General features: G+C 46.2%; 1 long non-coding RNA gene across 1 annotated transcript in view; it reads left to right on the forward strand.

Moving 5' to 3' along the window:
• The first annotated feature begins 693 nt into the window (after window positions 1-693).
• Window positions 694-17,181, forward strand: part of LOC133282700 (uncharacterized) — a 36,625-nt gene continuing 20,137 nt past the window's right edge. Inside the window, exons 1-2 of the long non-coding RNA XR_009747696.1 lie at window positions 694-908; window positions 5,554-5,698. This is a non-coding gene — a long non-coding RNA (uncharacterized LOC133282700). The remainder of the gene's footprint in view (window positions 909-5,553; window positions 5,699-17,181) is intronic.

The raw sequence follows: 17,181 nt of genomic DNA on the forward strand, positions 1-17,181 counted from the left end.
AGCGATGACCTGACAATAAGCAGGCAAACTGTATAGGAAAAGGAAAAGAAAGGGGGAGCTAAGGAGAAGGAAGAAAACCAGCTTGACATACATTGGTAGGAGTCCATGGAAGGGTTTCTTATAACTGTTTTATCAGCTTGGGATTTCCATACATATCTCCAGGTCAGCTGCATGTGTGTGCTCAATAGGAATTGCTTCTGACTTTGTGCTGCCATTCAGCTGGAAAGAAAACCAGGACACTGAAGCCAGAGAGGAAGCAGCACAGATCAGTGCTGGCACAGCTGCCATAAAAAAAGGCTGTTCTGAACTCATGCAAAAAGGTTGATTCCAGAAGGAGCTGAGAACAGCACGGACACAAAACATTTCTGTGTTTATGGGGCCTAAATAAAGGTGACAGTAATATTCCCAAACAATTTCCAGTTAACTGATTAACCCCTAAACCTACTGGTAATCTGTAACAGGGAGTCCAAGCTTTTTGTTTCAGCAGCAGGCTCTTCCGTACGAGGAGGTGAGCTGTGGTGCCTCACCCACTGCAGAGATGCCCCAGGTGAAATGATAACTCTGTGATGCTGTTGGAGGCACAAGGTTACTGGCTGCATGCAGCAATGCTGCACACCTGTGCCCAATTGCATCCCTAATTCAATTAGCACCTTCTGCACTAGCCCCCAGTGAAGAGAAGCCTCTCTCCTCGGGAAAGCCCTGATGTGTGTTTGAGGTTCTGGGGAAATTGGGAACATGTGGCAGTGTTATCCAGAATAAATTTGGTCTGGTAGCCCCAGCTCTGCCCTTTCTTCCATGTGGACCAGCTTCAGAGCACCTCAGGCAGCTCTGTTACACCTCTGAGTAGTTTTGCAGATGCTGACTGAGAGATCGTGGCCCTGCTGGAACACAGAAGGCTGAGAGCACAGGTAAGTCAGCAAAATATGTGTAGAGTAAGACCTTACATAATGTGGCCTTAAGCATGAATTTGTGGTAGCCATGTGCTGAAGAATGAGAGAATGGTAAACTCTGTATGTATCTATTTTCCAAGTGGTAAGCAAACATTAAGCTTTTCCTGTTTTGCTATAGAGTCCAATAGTACCCTTTTAAGTTCTATCCTTGAAACATGAGCCAGCCCCTCATGATGGGCTGTCTTTGCTCCTGATGCTCTGTGTTTTCTCAGAGATGCTGAAATACTTTTCTGAATCCTTTGTGGCTTGGCTTCTCCTTGTTTGCACTTTGGTACTTTCCTGTATTTCTTTATCATCCTCAGAAGGTCACGTCCAGTTTTGGCTTATTGAACTTGGGATCCAGCCCGAATCTTGAATGCATTTCTCTTAAAGATGTCTGTCTGAGTCCCAGAGGTTAGCTGGATCCATAGCCAAATGGAAGCAGGCAAATCTAAGATGGCCCTTTGCTCTTATTATTGCATCCCCTCTGCCAAATACATTTAGGTTACTCACGGTGCACGCACAAATGAGCTGTCCCTCTTGCTATCTGGAAACTTCTGCTTTTTTCTATTAAATAGACAAAAAGTGGCTTATATGAAGACAGTTTCTGGAGGAGGAGGGGAAGAAAGGGAAGAGTTATCTCCTACCTTGTAGCAACCTGCTCAAACTGTTGCAGGGTAAATGGCTTTTGCCTTTTGCATTACTATGATGAACTATAAGCTCCATGAGGAGGAGGAGGAGGAGGAGAGCGTTGTTTCAGCAGGGTTAAAAAGAGCAGCGGGGGGTTCTCAGACAGACGTATGCACATTCTCAGGTCAGGAATGCTCTTTCGGAGAGCAGCAAGCTGTGACCGTGCAGCTGCAGGCTTCAGGGTCCTGAATAATCTATGTTTAGAGGCTGCGAAGTCATCAATATTTATGGGCTGGCAGGACCATCCCTGGCATGCAGCTCCATCTGCCAGCTCTCCCTTTCCTCCGCATCCTTTTCCCTGCAAGTTTCAGGTTCTTATTTCCTGTGACGAGTAGGTTTGCCCTTTGAAGCAGAGCTCCTCCAGTGAAACGGAAAAGGCGCTTCCTGAATCACACTGAGCAAGCATGTGAGCCATCCGCACCGAGGCATCCCCATGGCAGCAGATGTTGTGTGAGAAATGGGAGCTACCACTCGGTAGTTTCCCAGACCCAGTGTGCCTGCTCTGAGTGATCTTCTCAGAGCTGCTTTGAGGCAAAAGGCTCCCACACCCTGCTTCAGCAGGAGCTGCCATTTAGTCTTTTGGGCAGTGATGTCCATACAGATGTACCTACATTAAAGGCAGGATCTATGGCACAGAGAGCATTTGACTAGATCCCACAGAGTAGCGCTGCAAGATAGTCTCATCCAACGGGCCAGTACATCCCGTCTCACTAAGATAACAATGAAGTGCATTAAGTACAAGGGGCAGTGAAATAATCCTTAATTTTCCAAAGAGAGATAAATGAAAAAATCATTTTTGTGTAGCATGATCTCCACAGCTTCATCAGAGAACGCTCCTTTAAGAGCTTTATCTATTCATCTCAGGAGGTTTAAATAGCAGGTTGATAATAGTGTCAAACTCGATTGTAGTTTTACCTTACATTTAAGGTCATCAGGAATGGCAATGCATTAGTGGTCCTTGCAAAGTATAGCGATACAGCATTGCGTCGCCTAAAACTGTAGCACTGATTGCCTAAATCTGCATTTCAAGACTGTATAAAGGTAATTGGAATCACAGGCTATCCAAACAGCATTGAATCAGTAGTGGAAAGCTCTTGCTGCAGCAGTCATCTTAGAGTCTGGAAACATTCCCATCACCTGATTGTGCTTCTTCCACGTTTTCCCATGAGCATTCAGATGACGCAATTCTGTAAGCACCGATCCTGTATACAAGGGATCCTAATCTTGTACATGAATCATTCACACAAGTGCATTTCCTATTAGTTTCTGCAGCTATTAATGTGCAGTGTCCTTTGGCCTAAGATTGCCTGATCAGAAGTAAAAGTTATTTGTCCAGACACAAATCGCTACCTCCATATTCCATGCTTCTGATTTTCTCTGTGTAAGAAATGTACTGTGTGTGATGAACAAAAAGGGATTTCTTCAAGAGAAATCGCTTAGAAGAGACATAAAGCATTCAAACAGAAGCCTGTTTCGGCTCTCACTGCACCATCCTCATGTTATTTGTGTCGTCTGCTGTGCTGATGACACCTGGGCCATTTCTGCTGGGAGCTAAACAGCGCGGCATGGTGCTGGGAATCAGTGCACCCTGCTCCTGTGTTTTGCAGTGTTGAGTAGCTCTTTGGCTCCTCCCAGCAGCCTCAGTTTTCTTTATATTTTCTATATAGAAAGAACTATTTCTAAAGCAACCCCCTGCGCTGGGGAACAGATGTAGAAGCACATTCACCCAAGTCTTTGCTTCCCCATCCCTGGCTATTATTTTCTATCTTCCTTAAGTATAAACTTGTAATCTCTGCTCTCTTGTTGTCTTCCCCCAGATTCACTGTTAAGCCCTCTTGAAATGTGGAGGGTGGGTACCCATTGCCCTGGCCAGCTCTCCCGTGAGAGCAAAGGGAGGGAGGGTGCCAGCACCCCAGCTTTTCTGCCTCCCCCCCACCAGGAAATACCCTAAAGACAGGGCATGTTCACCAGCATCTCGTCAGGTCTGGTGTGATGCAGGAGGAAAGGACTTGGAAGTACAGCTTGGGGTGTATGGGGTGCCACCAGCAAGCAGTGTGGTAACTAGGGCTCCTTCTGGTGAATGTGGATGCTGTGGGGTCACATCCCTTTTGGCAGGGAAAGGAATGGGATTTTCCACGGCCTGGGAATGTGCCCTTGCCTTATCTGAGGCATCAATGAATCTGACTCCTGTTCCCTCTGGCTTTGAATTAACAAAAATACTGTTAAAAGAAAGAAAAATTTCCCAAAAGTATCACTAAATCACTGGGCACCCTTTAAATAGGTGTAAACTGGAACAGGGCTAAATGGCTGCGCAGGGGAGGAATTCTTACTTGAACTGAATCCTCCTCTATGGAGGTACATGCTCGTGGTACAAACAGTGCGGTTTGATGTCAAACTCCTTTTCCTCTTCTGCAATCCTCCCAATGCGCCAAGCTCCAGCATTTGCTGTTCTACATTTTCTTCCCCTCTCTAAGTCATGACTTAGAAGTGACACAAGCATTCAGGCAGAGATCTCATTGCAATATCCTCATGTCATTCGTGATGCCTGCCGCACTGATACATGCCTCGAAGGTAGGAGAGCGCACAGTACAACAGTACCCGAGCATGACTGAAGAACTCGAGGCAGCTGCAATATGAAGATCTCCCTCTGTTTCCTTGGTTTTGTGGGGTTTAAAAAGCCCTTACAGGAATGCAGTGGTTAAAATTCACCTGCTTTCTTAAGGTAGCATTAAAAAGGCATTGACCCACACTTTACATGCTAGATGGTGGCTGCATCAATGGTGCAAGAGTTGGGATTCCTGCAACCCTTATTCCATGTACTAAAGTTGTGTGGTGAAATTTAGAAGGAAAGCAATGTTTTCCTGCAGTATTCCCTAGATTTGTCATCGAAGTGTGTGGGAATGCAATTGCATTTCCTACCTATACAAGAAGAGATTTACTGAAGGGTAAGCTGTAAGAGAAATAGCATCTCCTATTCCTTTCTGGGGTTGGTAGGGGCTTCAGCAAAAGAAGCTGAAGGTGCGTATATTGAATCAGAGCCCATTCTAGCTGCTGGCTAATTTTACACAATTTGTGGGCTGTCCAGCCATTTTTAGGGCTCAAAAAATAGCAAGAGGCGCAGCACTGTGCCTTCATATAGACCTGGCCCTGAGCACTGCCAGGGATGGGGCAGCCACAGCTTCTCTGGGCACCCTGTGCCAGCGCCTCAGCACCCTCACAGGGAAGAGCTTCTGCCTTAGATCTAACCTGAACTCCCCCTGTTTCAGTCTGAACCCGTCAGCCCTTGTCCTATGGCTGCAGTCCCTGATGGAGAGCCCCTCTCCAGCATCCTTGTAGCCCCCTTCAGGCACTGGAAGCTGCTGTGAGGTCTCCACGCAGCTTCTCTTCTCCAGGCTGAACAGCCCCAACTTCAGTTTACCCAGGAGAAGAAACTTCTTTTGGTATCCTTCCTCCTTATCCTATCTGGTGGTTTGGTGCCACTGTCAGTGGTTTCTCCTTTAAATTCTAAAGGCATTGCCGAGCTTCTGGTTGGAAAACCCAAGTCATCAGCTTCCTGTGCTTTCTTCAGCCCTTGGTTTTCATCAGGCTTTCCTGCTTCTCTTCTGTTTCATCCCCTTTTTACTCAGTTCATGCAGTGCACGCTGATTTTCATCAGCCCGCTCTGTACTTGAAGTCTTTTCATCAGTTTTGCTGCTTGGTTTTGTTCCAGTAACCTTGTCTCCTTGTTTTTGTGGTGTCAACTGTCATGCTTTGATCTGCAGCTTTTCCTCGTTAGTAAAGTGTGTGCCTTAGAAAGGTTATAACTAGAAGGGGAAAGATACATGGAGACCCATATATCACAAAGTGCCCTTCAAGTAAAATCTGACATGTGAGAAAGAAAGGAGGAGGGATTATTCCTAGTGTTGTTTTCTTTTTCATGCTCATCTCATTCCAGATATGACATCAGAATTAGACTGTTTTTCCATGGATATATGCTTAACCGAGGCACAGATTTACTGCATGACTTTGGATTTAAATCAGTTTACAGGCAGTAAGACAGCATCTTTTTTTTGTCCAAGGATTTTCAGTTGCCTTTTGCTGTAGGATCTCTTGACCTTTTTGTATAGATTTTATACAATCTGGGGAACTGGTTAAATGATATTTATGACTATTGTATGGCAAAAAAAAAGAAGCAGGCATGCTTAATAATTTTTAGCAAAAGCATTAAGCAGTCAATGGCAATGCTCCTTCGATAGCTGGGGAGAAGTAATTGGACAGTTTCCAACAGGATCCATGGAAAAATGCAGATCATATCAAACAAGCATCAGCTGCGAGAGTATTCAAGGTTAGAGGGAGACTCATGCTTCATTTATCAGCCAGGATTAAAGGCAGTGCAGAATGTTCATTGCAACTGTGCAAACATAAAACCCGTATTAAAGGGCCAACACGTAGAAAATGTCAACCACTGCTGTTCGGAGCCTATCCATCACAGTGAGCCGGGAGTCATCGCCGCATCCCACAGCGAGCCAGGAGGGAAGCAAACGTTACCCATGGGGATTTCTATTAACTTTGGAAATAGAGATGCATTGTGTTGAATGCCATGCTGATATGGAAGACCTCCACAATGTTGTCATGCCCATAGGCATTTTCAGATTATTTAATCAGCCTTGTCTGCAAGGAGTAAGGCAATGGGACTCTCAGATTTAAGCAGTTTTGCCAGAGCTTGAAGCTAAAGGCCTCCATATGATGGGCAACCCACCGCAGTTAGCCTGATAGTCATTGCTTGTGATCCAGTACCACATGGTGTGGAGCATGAGCTCACACAGCTTTGTGGCGATGATAGCTTTATCTCTTTCTGCAATCAGTGTGTCTCAGCCATGAGAATGGCTTTTACTGGGGCCTTGTGTTGTTGGCAACTTGAAATCTCACTCCATCACGCTCCCCAAAAGGTCGTATCACTGCACACCAAGGGTTACATAGGCTGGAAGGAGTTAGGGGAACATAACAGAGGAATGACTAAGTTATCAGGGGGAATAACTTGAGGAGGACTCGAGTAGAAAGTTCTATAACTGAAAATTGTGTAGTGGGCATGAGAACCCTTACTGTAAGCAAACACTGAGCGTCGTATTGGGGTGAATCGTTTGACAAGGATGCTCACCTACCTTCTCACAGGGGACAAGCTTAAGCTCTTGCAAGAGTGTGTGTCGCTTGATGGACAGGAGAAACTTCACTGACTGATGGATGCGTTACTTTGTTTTATGAAGCAACAGCACTGGGTTACACATCTTGATGTAATAGGGAGTTCAAGCTCTGTTTTCCTTAACAAGTGTGGGGCAGTGTTGCTTGTTCTGTATCAAAACTTAAAGGAAGTTTCTTAAAGGTGCTCTCAGACAAAAATAGTGCTGCAGCAGTACGTTTTCCTTTCCTTTGCTCTTCAAGTTCTAAATATGCGGTGGGACTGATCCCCTTTGCATACCAACTTGAAGGCACAGTGAAGAAAAGAAGAGGTTCTTTTAACCCATGTCAGTCACCTTCACTGTCATTACTGAGCCTTGAGTCATGTCCTTGTGCACTCCCCTTGTGCTTCTGATCTGGTTTTATTCAGCGTTTGCCTTCTCATCCCCTTGGTTTGTCCTTCAGTCGGCTATCTCCTTCCTCCTCCTTTTCTGGCAGAGGTTAGGGCATGGAGGGAGTGCTGAGGCCAGATTCAGGTGCCGGTGCCATAAGCTAGCAGCTTTCTTGAGTGGAACAGAAAAGCATAGCAGTGGTGTTAGGGAGGAGAAGAAACATCAGGGACCTTTCAAAGGAAGAGACAAACAAAGGGGGGGGGGAGAAAAGGGTGATTGTATTTGTAAGCAGAAGTGCCTGTAGTGCACAATCTGATTAGCTGTAGGTACGTAAAGTGGATGCAGATACTGTAAATGAGAACTGTACAGTGACAAGGAAGTTGTAAAGTATCTCTTTGCACTTGTATTAACTACAAGAAGTGGGGGTTTGGTTTTGTTACGTTTTTGGGGTGGTTTTAATTGCAGCCCTTCAAGTATTCCCCAGTTGAGGCATGTTAAGTGGAAGAGTGAACCCACCACTTTTAACTGTAAGAACAGAGCTTGGTTTGTCTACCCACAGTATTCCCTTACAAACTTCCAGCATTGAAAGGGTTTCAGTCTCCAACCTTTTCAAGTCCATTTCTGAGTGCTGATTTTGTAAGCAAGTCCTCTCTGTTTGCCTGCTTCTCAAACAAGACACAAGTGCAATGTTGCTGTTACACAAAGTGGGTTTCTGAGGGAGCAGGTAGCTTGGAATGTTCACATATACAGCAATTCCTGTTGAGCCTTTCCTTGTCAAAAGCTCCTCTGCCCTTTTGTGAGCATGAGGAGAGGCAGAAAGCACACATCCCCCTTCTGAAAACAAGCCCTTGCTTTTCCATGTATTCAACATCCTTTTATAGTGAAGTGTCTATAAGCAGAACGTTGGAGGTGAGCATGGGAATAACGATGGCTCGCAAGCACGCTCTAGCACTATGCTGCAATGATTTTGATGTGACCATGCCATTAAACAGTGACAATTCTTCTTAGGATTTGCAAAGCAGTCGAAATACATGTTATCAGCTTTCCTCTTAGTTGGGAACTAGACAAATTGCTGGTGTTTCTTCATTTATAGGATCTTCTGAATAACAACATCCTAATATGCTTCAGACAGGATTATTTGTTTGAGGTTTTCCCTCAGGTTTCTCCCTGGTTTTGAATCCCAGTTGAATCTCCTACTAGTTTCAAACTCTTCTACCCTCCAGTGCAGCAAGGTATACATGAAGTCTTGTAGATTCAAATTCAGTGTTCTAGCTCCCTCACAAAAATGCCTACTGCAGGAAATAGTCTTCAGCTTCCTGAAGAGAGAGCATTAAATTGGGACACCTGCACAACTGTAGCCAGGGTGGATTCCAAGGCTTAATAGTGGTGCTTTCCATACTGATAGGAACTCCACAGAGCAGTCAGAATGTACAATATAGCAGGCAGCAAGTCAGCAAACCTAGAGAAAGAATCAGAGCTAATCCCATCATCCTTTCCGTACAAAGCCACCACTGCAGCAGGGTAGGACTGACCTCTGCAGGTGGGGTCTGTCTGCACAGACCACTGTGTGACTATCAACACCTGCAAGATGTACAGGTGGCTTTCCATCCCAGTCTTTTTCTTCTGTTGTTTGTCAATCCCCTGGGCAAATGCTGCATGAGCCAGGTCAGAAGCTTTTTACCTGGAAATCAGGTTAAAATGTACGTGCACAATCTCTGGAGGCCTGTTTCCCAGGAGAGGGTTATAAACCGCTTGGTTGTGCCCAACAGCAAAGGTCTAAAGGGGGATGTTATACAACGTGATAACACTGTGCAATAGCAGTGGTCAGCAGCTCTGGGGGTAAGAGGTGGTCCAGTTGCCCCGAGAGTTATCCGGTTGACCTGTCCTCCCACAGCCCTGCACTGCTCCCTGCATCGTTCCATGGGATGAATGCCATACAGATGTCAGTTTGTGCCAGCCTCCACGTGAATACTGCAGGGAAAGGAAGGAGAATTGGCGGATTATTCTTACCGGAACAAAGAGGGACAGCATGCCTCAGAAAGCTAAGGAGATAAAAGCACAAGCTGGGAGAGCAGCAGGGTAAAGCAGAACTGCCTTCCCCACAGTCCACTTTAAAAGCAGATGCAAGGAGCTTGCTGATTTTCTACTTGAAATAAGCTAAAAGCGTTGACAAATTTGGGCATAGGTGCAGTGCTGATTTTTATCTTTGTCTTTGGGCACAATTCGGTGCTTTAACTCAGGGTGACAGGAGATAAATCTGCCTGTTGACTACCGTTTCTATTCAGTATTAAAAAAGGCCTTTAGGAGAGACTGTTTTCAGTGGATTAAAAAGAACAAAACCACCCAAAACCAGTCTTGCATCATCTTCCTTCTTGGTGTTAACTGTGGTTTTGCTAATCAAATTGAAATATGGCAGTATAGATCTTCTGCAAGTCGTCTACATATTCAACTAAAAATCAGATGGGGAAATCAAAATACCTCACCAGTTCTTGACTCCCAGAGTCAGTTTTGAATTGGTGTATTTGGGCTACTTCATTTTTACCTTGTTTTCTAGTCTTTCTGCGTTTGTCTGGTTTTATTGCACTTGTATGATTTCTGTGACACATCAATGCATGTAGCTCTGCATCACTCCTGCGAGAAGAAAAGTACCGTTAAACTGATGGGAATAGATCCGGGGCCAAAAACCAGGAGGAATTTAGCCAGCATAGTGCAAGTGTGACCTGTGAGTTGGAGTGCCTGCTCTGAATCACTTCCAGCATGTGCAAACACAAGGCATCTTAGCACAATGAAAGTCACTGCAGTGGGAACACAGGGCAGTCTGTGTCAGCCCCTTAGACACCGAATGCCTGAGTCATGGAATCATTTAGGCTGGAAAAGACCTTTAAGGCCATCAAGTCCAACCTTTAATCCAGCACTGACAATTCCACCAGTGAACCCAAAGTGCCATATCTACATGGCATGGTGACTCAACCCCATCCCTGGGCAGCCTGTTCCGATGCTTGAGAGCCCTTTTGGAGTCCTTTGCACTCCTTTACTCTAAGGTCTTCCTGATCAGTAATTGCCTGAAACAAAACACGGATCCATATAACCAACCCTGATGCATCGTTTGTGGCGAGATGTTTGCGTTGGGCTTTTTTGTTGTCTGGTTGCTGGTTGTTAGTGGGTTCTTTCCCATATTTCAAATAACAGCAGTCCCTCTTTCGTTTCTTCTAAAGAAATTTTCCTTTCAAGGACCCAAAAAGCTGGTCTCTGCTGCAGTGACCCCCAGATCTCTCTATGTACAACTCCTCTGGTTGTGTAAGCAGATGGAAATGGTAGCATGCTTTTGATGTGATTGAGATGCTACTTCTTAATCTTACTTCCAACTCGTAGCAATTATTCCCGTGATCTATGAGTAGGGTAAACCATGCTGAACTATGGCCTTTTCCTGAGAGTGAAGCAAAGCTTCAGGATTCTCCTGGGTTCTTCTCCTGGTGAGGTCTGCTTTGCAAAACACTTTTCACCTGCAAAATCCATAACAGTAGCAGAACAATAAGGTCATCGGGGGGAATATTGACACTATAACTCCATACAGCCTCATTCACCTCTGTGCTACTCTTGCTTGTTTCTACTGCAACCACTGGTGTCAGTGGCTGGGCAAATAGAAAACTGGATTTTGCAGTATATGAAAAGGAGGGACTGATTATCCCCAAGGGCAGTGGAATTGCACCACACGCTGTATTTTGAAGCTAAACCAGAGAGCTGGGGTCTCTGTTTGAGTGCGTGCAGTGTAGAACTGTGGTGTTTGTACGCCTCCTGCTACAGCAGCTACCTACACTTGCTAGCTGTATGGTCAAGAACAAATGACAAGATCAGCCCTGTGTGGGAGCTGGAAAAGTCTATTACGGTATAGACATTTTGGGTTGGTCCAGAAGCCCATGTCATGCCTCATGTGTGAGATACGTGACGGACACAGCCAGGCGACATGCGCGTGTCCTCCCGCTGTGATGGGCAGAGCTCTGTTTTACAGGATAAAAAGAGATTTAAAGGCTGTTATCCGTTTTGAGGATGTTTCATTGAAGTGTCACTTGAAAGGTCTGGGTTGGGCTGCTTAGAGAAAACAAAACGGAGAAACCCTTCTAAAGACTTACACGTTTCCCCAGCAAAATGTGGTCGGTTGGGAGTTCTGGCCTTGTTTAATGGCACCAAGAAAATGCTGTGTGGGCAAAGACTCGGAAATCTAATAGCGTATGTGCAGTGTGTGATCTGCGTAGGTTTCCACAGCACACCCCCCTTTGTCTTTCCCTTTGTTTGTACATTCCGGAGACATCTCAAGAGGGCACTCGCGTAGAAAAGCGTTTTGATTTTGCTTTTTTGCTCCACATGTCCGAAGGAAGAAAGCTCTTTTCCTCCTGTGAACAGAAACCTGCACCAAGCACAGCCTGTTTGTGATAGAAGGAGCCAAAGCACAGCTCAGGTGAGCTCCTCCCGGGCGCACACTGGGTGACTTGTTTCGCTCAGCAATAGAGGAAAGCCGTCATGTAGGGCAGGGGGAACTGCCTGCCTGCTTGTCTTTAAAGCCAGCTGTGAGGTCACTTGGTTGGCCTTCTTGTGCTGCTGTGACAGAGCTGGGGTTTAAGACCTAGGAAATGTTTAATATTAAACGTGTTTGTTCTCCATGAATGGAGGAAATAAACCCCACAGGCATGGGAGCTCTCCTGCAGTCCCTTCTGTGCAAGAGTGGCCTCAGGGGGTCTCGGGGCAATCTGGCTGTGGAGGAGGCAGCAGGGGATGCTGCAGCAGGGGCTATCTGTGGGCTGGCTCCACAGCTGGGATAGACAGAGCATGAAACTGGCCTTCCTCATAGCTACTGCCAAGTCTGCTCTCGGGAACGGTACAGCTGTACCTGGCAGTCCTTTAACAAAAGCAAACACCCCTACCCCAAGAAAAACCCACAGCAAAGCTTTTAAAGTGTCTGTGCATATCTCTGGTGCAACAGGAGCTCTTTCTGAGTACCCAAAAGGACAGGATCTGCAGCCCTGGCCCAGGTAGAAGGCTCCGTTGTCCTGTATATCTTGTATGTCTACCATGCTGCTCGAGCTTGAAAGGCATGGAAAGCTTGAAGCCAGAGAGTTTGAAAACTTGCAGGTCTTTCCTTTGGACAGTTTTGACTAATGGTTTACAAAGAGCAGGCAGGCTACTGCACTCCAATAGCTGCCCTTTCATCAATAGGAATGAAAGACTGGGGGTAAAGAACCTGAGGTGTATAGACTCCATAAAGTTGTGTTATCTTCTGGCAATGAGTTGTGCAGCCTGACTTCTCTTGATGCCCCAAGAGGCATCTCTTGAGCTAGTCTTTCTCCTTACAGACCCGTTAGCCAAAGCAGTATATTCAGACAGCAAACATCCCAATCACAACATTAACAAACACTACTAAGAAATTATTATGGAGCATTTCTCTTTTCATTACACATGCAACAACAATAAAGCCTGACATCCTGCAGCTCTGAAGGGCTGTATGTCAGGGGTCCAGCAAAGCATATAAAACTGGGACCTAACCATGGAAAAGTCTGTAGCAAGTGTTCTTTAGCTCTGACCTTTCTATGTACATTGAAATCTGGTTTAGATCATTGGTAGACGCTTTGATGCTTTCTTTTGACCTCACTTAGGTTCTTGATATTGAAGGTTTTACAGAGAGAAACGGCAACAAACAAAACTGAATTTCCCTTCCTTTTCTTAAAACACTTCCAAGTAGTTTTTCCCCTGCTCAAGGGAAAGGCACTGAGGGAGTACGCACTTGTGAGCTGTAGAGGAGATGCACGAGCTCTTCTGGAGCATCACCATCTCATTGTTTGCTCATTCCAACAGCAGCCACTTTTACTCCAGGTTTTCATACCAGTGTCAGGTTCATCTATCCCATCATGCCACCATCCAGTTCTCCCATGTTTTATATATATGCAAGTAGGTGAACACCCACAGATGTGTATATGTGGATACGTGTGTATTTTATACACCTTGAAATAACTGCAGGTAGAAGCTGCGTGGGTGCCAGCATTACCATCTTGTTCAGCTTTAGTTGGGTACACAAAACTCAGAGTTCCTGCAGGAAAACTGCTCTTAAGTGCAGAGCTGGCAAAATCTTCCCTCTGATTCCTTTCCTCTGCATCCCAAACTTCCTTTGTTGTCCTGTTCAAGCTTTGTTCCTGATTCATGGCCTATGGCGGGGAGTGGGGTGGGTGAGAAGCTGGGAGAATGCAGGACTTAGCACAGTGTAGCAAACTGACAGGTGAGATGTGTTAGCACCCTGTGATACAAGGGAAATCACGCCCTGAGCTGAGCAATAGGTTTTAAACACATCCAAACATATGAACCCCCAAAATGTCACCACTGATGTCCTTGTTTGCTCTCCAAAACCCGAATACATGCACTAATAAACATAAAATAACATAAGGATTTAAGTTTATTGATATTGCTGCACCTTTGGGTAGAAATGAGCCTTAGTGAGAGAAAGTAATCGTGAAGAAAAGACCCAGGACTGTCATGACACCTCATGACAACTACTTTGTATGGAGGCACATGCCCCTCACATTGGAGCAGCTTGCTCCAAGCCCCCTGTGGCCAACTTGGCCTTGAGCACTGCCAGGGATGGGGCAGCCACAGCTTCTCTGGGCACCCTGTGCCAGCGCCTCAGCACCCTCCCAGGGAAGAGCTTCTGCCTTAGATCTAACCTGAACTCGCCCTGTTTCAGTCTGAACCCATCACCCCTTGTCCGGTTGCTGCAGTCCCTGATGAAGAGCCCCTCTCCAGCATCCTTGTAGCCCCCTTCAGACCCTGGAAGCTGCTCTGAGGTCTCCACGCAGCTTCTCTTCTCCAGGCTGAACAGCCCCAATGTTCTCAGCCTGTCTTCATGTGGGAGGTGCTGCAGCCCCTAAGCATCCTCGTGGCCTCCTCTGGACTTGCTCCAACGAGGAGCAATCCAGTGCTGGGGTTACAGGAGACACGCAAAATCCACACCAGCGAGTTATAGCAATTCACACAAGTGATTTTACACGTTGCTGAGTCCTGACCATTTGGAGAATCTATTCATTCTGTTAATGTCTTAATTAAAATTGGTTTAATTTTGAGTGAGTGGCTGCAGCAGAATGCACCTCCTGATAACTGGGGCCAGCAAGAAAGCTTTTCTTTGTCAAAGGGCTTATTCAGCGCAGTTGAGCAAAGGGTAAACACTACACCTACTGTATTTGTGAAGAGGCCGTTTCAATGGGACCCCCGGTGTGTCAGCAGGCTTATTCACAGAATTTAATGAGTGTAAATGGGTATTTGCTAGTGTAAAAATACTTTCCCATATAGGGAGGGAAAGAACTGATCTTTTAATTGATCTTTGAACTCGTTACAGCTGACAGTCCTGAGGTGCCGGTGCCCAAAGTTAATTAAGTTGTCAGAGCTGTTTGAAGGAGCTCAGCCCGGTTTTGTTTGAGGGTCTTCGGCATTTACAAATCTGAGAGGGGCACTGCAAAGGCTCTGTGTAAACAGAGAATGAAAGAGCAGCAGCGTTATCTGTGTCAGGGGGTGAGCATCCTCATTCTGACTCCCCCAGAGCTCCTGTGTCATGCCAGGGCTCAAAGCAGGCTTGAAGTCTGTAAGACTTCACAAATCAAACGTGGTTAGCAGAGGAAAGAGGAAGGGAAACGGAGGGAATTAAAATCAAACAAGCAAAACAAAATGGTGTGTATGATCATACCTAACTTTTGGGCATTAGGGGCCTAAACATGCGTACCTTGAACGTTTTCAATCTCTGCTTCCCTCTTCTGTGCTTATGTGTTTAAGAGAATGCGCTTTGATTATTCAACTACTACAAATATTTGTTCGATCACTACAAATACTCTATTCAGCTACCACAAATACGCCTTCTAAAGCATACCTTGAGTTGTATCAGCGTTACATCTCTGTGTGGGTGAGCGAATGTGACTGCAGGGATGTGCCCTGCACGAGCAGCCTCTTTCACTCCTAAGAACAGTTGTCAGTCTGTGGTTGGATTTGGTTTTCTCCAAGGGAGAGTCTCTTCTCCCTAATGGGTACAGGACCCGCTCTCCAGTTTCAGTGTCCTCTCCCTAAAAAGGTCCTTTGGGCTGAAGCAATGTGAGAAATACTTGTCCTGGGAAAACCAGAACAGCAGCAGTGATGTGCCCATCCTGCAACCCCTTCCTGTGCAGGACTCCTTCCAGCCCTCGGGAGCTCGCTGAAGAGGGGATCTGCAAGGCTTCTGATGGGATAGAATTCGTTGTTTTGCAAGTCAGGGGTATAAGTACAGCAAAATGGCAGGGTGAAAATAATGGGTGCTCTGACTCGGTGTTGCTCATGATGAATGGAGATTTAATGTCCCACATTTCTCATCCTTTAGGATGGAGGCGTTTGGGGGTTTTGACAGTTTCAATGACAAAACAGTTCTGTGGAGATGTTAATTTTTGTGGGTGCCTGCTTGGAGAGAAGGGCTGAGGTAGCTCTTAGGAAAAGTCAAAAGTCCCAGGGAACGTGCTTTGCTTTCCTGGTTCACAAAGAGCCATCTCACCACCACTGTGATGTGAGAGAGAAAGTCATGGTGCTCTTTTTCCCATGCACTAACAGGTCTATGCTGATACCTGCCTCAGTGAACACAGGTCATGAGCAATGTTTAAACCGCAGTCCTTGGACAGCTTCACTTAGAAATTGTTTTAACACCTTCAGATAAGACGAGTCCCTTGAGCTCCAGGAGATGAAGAAATTCCTGTAGGAAGAGGCTGCTGGTGATGCACAGCAGGAGCTGCTTCGCAGCTGTATCCCTGATTAGCAGGAATCTCACCTTGCCAAAGCCTTTAAAGCCTCGCAGAAAATGCACCAATTAAGGGTTCAAATCCTTCAGCCTTAAGCCATGCGTCAGGGGGAAATAATTCAGTGGCACAGGGCTTTGGGTCAAGCTTCTTAGCCCAGCAGTTGATGTGATAATGCTTTAGCATTGTGCTGCTTGCCCACCCAGGAGGAAGGAGAGGGAGACCTGGCTATTGTTTCTCTCTAAAGCAGAGCTCTGAGAAACATGGATGTAAGTGCGAGTCATTAATAATCTCAATTTTAAGGGAAGGTGATGGAGGAGGAGGGCTTAAAGCAGTCTTGGCTCAGGGAGCATGCATTGAACAGCGCTGTTTCGCTCTGCCTCGCAGCCCTGTCTGCGGTTCAGGGCTCTCTGCTTGCCCCAAGCAAGCAGGCAGTTTTCCGAGCGGATTTTGGGGAAGGGGCAAGAAAGTCAGGTTTACTTTTGGAAAGGAAGGGTTGGGGCTAGAGCGTGCAGGGGTTCCCTGGGGAGAGCCACATGCTTAGCTGCAGGCAAAATTGAGACGGGCACTAAAAGTCCATGCAAACCTCCTCCAATGCTAGAATTGCAAGGCAAGGACTGGCCACCTCTGCCCCAAGTGCGCTGTCTGTAAGAAGAAGTGACTACCACTGAAGGAAGCAAAGGAAAACCCAGAAAAGGTGGCTGAAAGCTCATGCTGACTAGAAGGGAATCCCTGCCATGCCTCAGAAGGGCCCCACTCTTCTGAACTGGACCCTTTGTTGCTTTTCCCAACAGAGAAGGGGCAAGCACCTTGCCACGCATTCCCTGCAGTGTAGCCACCCTTATGCATCCCCCAGCATCCAGTCTTAGACCCACCCTGCAGTGGGATGCTGCAGCCACAGCTCTAAAGATCCAGAGGCATCCCAGAAACTTCATTAAGCTAGAAATATTCCAGGCATCCTCCAGCAGGAGGGTGGTTGCTTCTGCATTGGGATGAATACTGGATGTTCAGGTACCATGGGCCACCTCTTCCCTGCACACTTTTGCAGCACAGCATTCCCAAAGTGACATGAGCCGGGGCAGGAAGGAGTTTGCAGTAGGACAGGGTGGGAGATACCAAGTTTTAAACCTATATCCTAGTTGATAAAGCAACCTCTCCCAGAGCTCATATTTGTCCCAGGAACAAATTTCCTCTTAAGTATGCAGCAGCTCTAGCTCCGAGCAGTGCCAA

This window comes from Pezoporus flaviventris, unplaced genomic scaffold, assembly GCF_033815535.1.
Source record: "Pezoporus flaviventris isolate CSIRO_AGI_PZ_B2104156 unplaced genomic scaffold, CSIRO_AGI_Pfla_v1 ptg000132l, whole genome shotgun sequence".
Classification (NCBI taxonomy): Eukaryota; Metazoa; Chordata; class Aves; order Psittaciformes; family Psittacidae; genus Pezoporus; species Pezoporus flaviventris.